The sequence below is a fragment of the Bombus impatiens genome, unplaced genomic scaffold, assembly GCF_000188095.3.
Source record: "Bombus impatiens unplaced genomic scaffold, BIMP_2.2 scf_2222, whole genome shotgun sequence".
Lineage (NCBI taxonomy): Eukaryota > Metazoa > Arthropoda > Insecta > Hymenoptera > Apidae > Bombus > Bombus impatiens.
The window spans coordinates 2,487,409-2,494,379 of NT_178641.1; the positions used below are offsets into that span (position 1 = coordinate 2,487,409).

The 6,971-nt window shown below is 44.7% G+C and overlaps 1 long non-coding RNA gene across 3 annotated transcripts in view; it reads right to left on the reverse strand.

The window, feature by feature from the left end:
* LOC105681810 overlaps window positions 1-6,746 on the reverse strand; it is a 38,191-nt gene extending 31,445 nt beyond the window's left edge. Inside the window, exon 1 of one of the 3 annotated variants that reach the window (XR_004462841.1) lies at window positions 5,741-6,746. This is a non-coding gene — a long non-coding RNA (uncharacterized LOC105681810). Of the gene's footprint in view, window positions 1-474; window positions 1,469-5,740 lie in introns of those variants that run through there. The other 2 variants (XR_004462842.1, XR_004462843.1) reach the window with 2 other exon arrangements.
* Between the last annotated feature and the right edge of the window lie 225 nt (window positions 6,747-6,971).

Sequence of the window (6,971 nt, forward strand, 5' to 3'; positions counted from 1 at the left end):
CGATTAGTCTAAAATGGCAATTTTCAAGGGTAAGTTGATGCGCTTTCTACAGTATATTCTCAACGATTGCTCCGACTAAACTGTTCTTTAGCGTATCACTTCTTCTCATCGGATCAAAGGATATTCTTGTCTTGCGCGACGATAGAAAACTTGAAATAATAAGATGTATGAACGACATACGAATTCTTGGAAGTGCAACAAGAGGCATACAGTAGAACCAATTTCGATTCGTTACACGATACCTTACCTTCTACGAAAAGTACGGGTCCTTATCATTGACAGCTTGCAATTCGTAACGGAAAACACAAGGGGATAGGTAATGGCGCGCCGTGCCACGTCGCGGAATCTAATACAACCGATGACATAATACCACAAAAGGCAGTTGCACCGATAAAAGGACGGAAATATATCGTGTTTGCCGGCGACTAAAATACACCGAACAATTTATTCCATAGCTCTCTGATATCCTCTTACCGTGTCATCCATCGTGTAAGACATCCAAATTAGATTTGAAACTTCGATAAAAACGTCCAACGTGATATATCAATTTTGAACATTTTTAAACCACGGTCATATTAAAAGCACCAAGCATACGATATTTTTTATCGTCACCGACATGCAAAGGAAAGTTCGATTAACCGCAAACAACCGTTTCCTCGAATATTTCACGAAAGCTGATTTCCCAGGACGATCGACCGACTGCGTACAATAATGTTTTACAACATCGCGGCTAGAGGCACGGATCGCTCGGGTTAAACTGAGAGATAATTGTCCGCTATCAGCTGACCCTTGTCGTCCATCCAGTCCCCTTCCATCGTCTGCCGCGCCTCAGCCACTTCCCTCTCACTCTGTCGGTTTCGATGCAACGAAGCTCGCCAAGTTAAACGCATGTTTGCCACTACAGCGATCGACAAAAGGCATTTTGTCGCGAAACTTCTAAAGAGAGAGGGAGAAAGACAGACAGACAGAGAGAGAGAGAGAGAGAGAGAGAGAGAGAATCGAGTTGACAGCCAGGGACAAACAGGTCTGTGCGCTAATCACAACGCGTGCAACTCACCAGATACGTGTACTAATATCGCGTTAATAAGGATCATTACGGCGCATAATCTCGATATAGTATGATGACAATAGTACGGAATATGTTGGAATACATCGATCCTATTGTGAGAGTAGAAACTAAGATAAGGGCAGAGATACATTTTATAATTTTGCATGACTAAATTAATGACTCATCGTACGTGTAACAATGAACAGATAGCTTCAATATGAAACTGATTGATGAAAAGAAAAAAAAGAGGCATAGGTTACATATTAAAGGTAGAAAAATAATTTTGGTTCGTTAGCGCGCCTCTTATCGTCACGAAAGGGGATTATTTTACTTTGGGAAAAAAATTCAAATTCAACGGAATACCGATCGAATCGACGTTTGGGAAATCACGATGATACCGTCGCGTCTCCCTTCGAACTTCACCGATTTTAATTTGAAATTCACGAAGGATCTATATAATGGTCAGTCAACTGACAAAAATTCCGATCGCAGGAAAATTCGATTCCTCGTACACGACACATCGGCTGTCTACTATATTCGAGCGAATTTTTCCGTTCGTTCCAATTATCGGCCGCGTCTAATGAGCGAGCGTCATCGGGGAAGCAACCGGCGGAATCGTCGAAAAAGCCATTGGCTATTTAAAAAAAAAATCCGATTTTTCTTCAAGGTTTTGTAACGGATCACCTGGCGGTGTGCGGCTAATTCGACGCTTTTCGTTTCAATTAATTCCACGCGCGTTTCACATCCACTTTCCCCAGGCGGTCTTTCCGTGAAAATCACTTGGCAGGATTTGGGAATCGATAAAAAAGACAGGGGAGAGTTTCTGTGCTTAGCGATGGTCATAAATTTAACGTCAACCAGGTTCGCTATCGTTTCCTCCTTTCTTTGGTCCGCGAATCGTGGCCGATCGACCGACAGTTTTTTACGATCTAAACCTAACCTAAACCGCGCCGGATAAAAAGCGTTCCTGATGTAAAGAGTTCTAAGTAAGTATCTATCTTCTTGCAAGCACGTTCCCTACCGGGTAGTACCGATCTGTTGGCTCATTGAAAAATCTGACGCTGAAAAATCGTCGACGAACGCTTGCTAATGGAAAGCCGGTAGCCAGAGGATGATAAAGTTTCATCCCTTACGACGTACAACATCCCCTTTTCTCGTTGCTAATTGACCAAGGGTTTATCGTACTTGAAACATCAAGCTTTTTCTCTATAGAATCAGAAATCGATTAAAGAGAATTCCTTCGCCAATCTCTCCATTTGTTCTGCCATTTGATTTCATATGCCATTCGTATCCGCGATATCGTTCGTCATTGCAAAATGTTAATGGGTTGTTGCTCTCCAATTATATCCTCGTCTTACGTTTGCAATGCCGGCGGAGGCGTGCTTAAAGAGGCGGATAATTTAAAAGCAGAGCAGCGAAGGAACGAGGAAGCGGAGTTACATTGCGAAGAAAATTACGTTCATGGAAAATGCTTTGGGTTTCCTTAAAGCGGAGTACATTCGAAAAATTACGATCTTTCGCGGATCTCTTCTCGCACGGCGGTCTAATGACACGGTTAAAAATATTACGTTGGCCGGACGGAACTGCATTTCTAATCTGAAACTCTTCTCTAATTTCGCCAACTCTGTAACCACTGTAAAGGAAACTTTTATGTATGCGCATGTGATATGTATCGCATAAAACGTTTTTAAATTTTACCAACACCAACGAGACACGACCGTCCCCATTAAATTGGCAAAGTTTCGAACGATTCTGGAAGTCTATGCAGAGGTTGCAAGACATTTACTGGGAACGTACGCAACGGACACGTAACACGGAACGTTTCTAGGCGTCTCGTCTTATGCATTCGCGAACGGTTTCTGCCAAGTGTTCGGATATTTTCGTAACCTGCTGTATGTATACTCGAACTATCCCATAATCTGCCTACTGCAAAGGTATCATCGCGCTCTCCAAATATGTACAAATAATTTCAGCAGGTGAAAGAAACGGAAGGAGCGCGAACTCAGCGGAAAAAGGGGAGGGGGCGATATCATTAGCGTTTCACGAGTTTGGTTTTAAAAGAAAATCGTAACGACGCGCTGCAAGGGACGCAGCACTCGATCCACCGATTAATTCCAAGCTTTAGCTACATCGCCGGCTAAATTGCCGTAGTCTCTCGCGGCGTCGTTTTTCGCGCTTCCCTTCTCCGCCCCCATCGGCCACCCTTACCGCCCGCCGCGTTCCGAATATCGCGCGCGTAGCTTTCTTTTTTTGCCGGATTTTGCCGGAGGATATCGACAGGAAACGACGAACAGGAAACGGAGCGAGCGAAACGAGAGAAAGGAAAGGCTGTGAAAGGGAGTCGAAAAACGGGGGCGTAAGGGTGCAATGAGCACTGGCGAGAGGCAGTGGGTGGGGGGTGGACGATGGAAAATGAGCGGAGAAAGGGTCGACGACGACGACGACGGCGACGATGAGGTTTGCGCGTGTTGGTACTGCGATACGGCGAAAGAGAGCAAGAGAGCCGGCTCTTCGACTCGGTATTGGTGTGTCCGGGGGGGAGGGGAGGGGTGGTATTGTCTCAGTGATTATTTATGGCGAATTTTAAGCCCCTAAGTGTGGCTGCTGTAATAATTAACAAAAGGCATTATGCCACGGAGAACGAACCGGCTTTTCCCTCTCCGTTACCCTAGCGCAGCGCTATTTATATACACGGTGGGACGCGAAGGTGGTTCTGGGGTTCGTTCGCATCGTTCGTTCGCCAGGAGAGATAACACCTGGGACCCCGACACTCGATTGCCCAGGGCTCATTTACTAATGAGTACGTCCCTATAACATGCACGAGAGTAATGCGACTTCTTTTTCGTTTCTAGTTCGCTACATACTGCGAGTTTGCGTGTGCCCGACGCACACCGAGGTAGAGGCAGGCGAGTTTGCGCGAGTGACTGCAGGGGTTGGATTCTCCGAGAGAGAAACAGAGGCGTGCGTCGCACTTCTGCAACGTATGCGTCTCCTGCACTCCTTTGGTCGGCGATTCGTCACGAAAGAAGAACGTAAGCCGGATGACTCTGCGCGGCCAACGGGTGGCCTATTCATCCGATGCCACTCGAGAGCGGAGACCCTTTTTTCTTTCGTATAAGCTTCCTTGACAACGAACAGACACGGACGACGCGGCCCTCTGTTTCTCAAGTCGCGACTGAGAGATCAAGTTGTCATTATCCTAAATTCCGTGTGTGACACTACTCGAATTTAATTGTCTCCGTGCTCTTAATTCTTTCGACAGTCTATCACCGTGTCAAGATTTTGGCAAACGTTTCGGTGTACGAGCGACAGCGCAATACGGAAGATACGTTGATGAAAATAGGCGTTAAGCAATACGAAATGAGACACGTGGTTCTCTCTGCAACGTTAACGAGATTAATAATTGTACCGTCGAACCGCTAATTGATTTTAATCACAGGAATAGCTTGTTTTTTCCCCTTCGGCGCCTATGTCGTGGCAACGATTCGAGGATGGCGCGCGTCGATTAAGGAAGACGCGTTTCTTTCGTTACCATTACGCAGTTCGTACCTTCCCTTCTTAGTATCGCGGGTTATAGGTCGTGAACAACAGCCGGAGACATGTGGGGGGTTAATGGTTGAAATTTAGAACAGTTTAAGTGGTATACGGTGGCGTTTTAATTGACAGTCTGGTTAGGTCATCGCGGTTCTCTCGTATCGTCGTCGTAACACATGGACGAACGGGCGGACACGAACGCCGGAGATATAGAGAAGGTTTTAACACCACGTGGGGAGCAACTTTATGGGAACCGGAGCATGCCAGGGGCGTGTGTGCGTCCTCCCGATACGCGTCTCACACGCCATCCTCTTTTTCCTTTCTCTACGTCCCATTGAACAGTTCCACTCTCGCTCAAAATTCACCGAGCTACCACCCGATTTTCCGAAGATTGCTTTTTTAATGTATGCATTAAAAATGCTTCGTTATGCATGCACCTTCGAAATATGCCATACTTTATTAGACAGTTTAACAGTGCCGCGAGAATTTTTCTTTTTCGTTTGTGCTCGATAAATGCGGACGTATGGAACTATGGCTACAGTGGATACGTTTGGAAATTGAAATATCATTCGTAAGAATCTATGTACGAAGATCGTAGGAAAGAAAGACGTTAAGTATATATTTGCAGCATTTTTTGATCTGAACGTCGCTCTACGATACAACAGGAGAATTTTAATACGACGTAATTATTAATTCTATAAAATAATAATTCTCTAATAATAATAATTATTAATTCTATAAAAGTAGTCGCAGAGGAACTACAATCTGATCGTTGCTTTTCCAAATATCGAATTATATTTTTGAACCCATCCAGAGTCCAATCAATCTTTTCGTGGACCAATTTATTTACCAATATATATATTTGATCGTGACATTATTTTCCGTTATTCAAATGCAAGAGAAATTTCAAAATGTTTGATATAACACATGAATGAGTTGTATGGTGAGCGTTCAAATATTTTCGTCAGCCACTATATTTGAGCCTTCTGACGCGCTCGTCAGAGCACTCGTACATTCTAGTCATAATCTAACGTGCGAGTAAAATAAACCAGGGACCGCGAGAGACCAATGTACAATCGATAAAGCAAAGATGCCAATTAAGGCGAGACGCGAATTAATCGCCGCTCCAATTAGGCTGGTTGATGAAATGTACGTTACCTTGCCACCGGTTCCTACAGCTCTATCTTCTTGCAATCAGCAATCAATGTGGAAAACAGACGATCTATCTGCGTGAACGCTCTTTATTTTTGAATTCGGTCAATTACGGGATAGAGGCCAGAGTCGAAGCTTATCTCGAGGCGCACTTGTATCAGTTTATCTCGTTTAACTCAACACAAACTCCTCCAATTAGGAAGGCCGAATCCCTGTTACACGATGGGTATCTGAACTGTTGCGCGGACGTACGAGAACTGAATCGAATCACGGACGAGTCCCCCCTCTGCAAACACCACCACTCACGACGAGCACAGCCGAAATGGTCCGAAACTTATCGAGCGACATCGCGGAGACATCCGAGGCGATCTTCGTCGGTGACGTCTCAGGATGCATTCGATCACTCCCATCCCTTGGAAAAATCGTCTCGACACCCATCGTTCGACTCACCCTTCCTCGCGTCTTTCCCTTCTCTTCTCTTTCGAGGTATGGGATGGATGAAAAATTTGCGTCCGCCGAGAATACGAGTACCGAAAAATTGATCACGATGCCATATTTCATATTTTGAATTGTTGCGGCCGCGTTTGTACGGTGCGAGCCGCGAGATGGAAAAATTTCAATTCAATCGAGCCCGATTTAAATGAAATTCTTCCGATACCGAGTCGTTAGTCGTACGTGCAGCTCGGAATCGATACGCTTCGAATATTCGCTGGAATTAGGGGGTTTTTCATAATTTTCAATAGACGATCGATCAGCGTATAGAGGGGACCCGGTATTCCAATGTGGTTCCCGGTGAATTTCACTCGTACGTCTTGAATTTTATCATCTTCAGATTTGTATAGGCAAGAGGGAAATTGCACGTATATGTGGGGCTATGGATATGGCGGAACCGTTCTCCGACCAACTAACGTTCCGACGAATACGTCGCAATGATCAAATAAAATTCTTCCTTGCTATCGAAAACTTTTACGCGCATATCGTACGTGTTGTATAATACATTTTGAAACTCCGTTAATTAACATTACGTCGGCGAAATGAAATCAATCCGAAGATCTACACAGATGTTACGAGACCAGGCGCTGAAAACATATTCACATGGATTCTTACGAAAGTAGATACGTCGTTCTACAGATGTTTTATTGGTCAGAGCAGGTTGCAAGCATAGTCTAACCGATGCAATGCATTAGAAAGCAAATGCGTGTTACAGAGCAACTAATTGTGAGTTCGACGAACGATC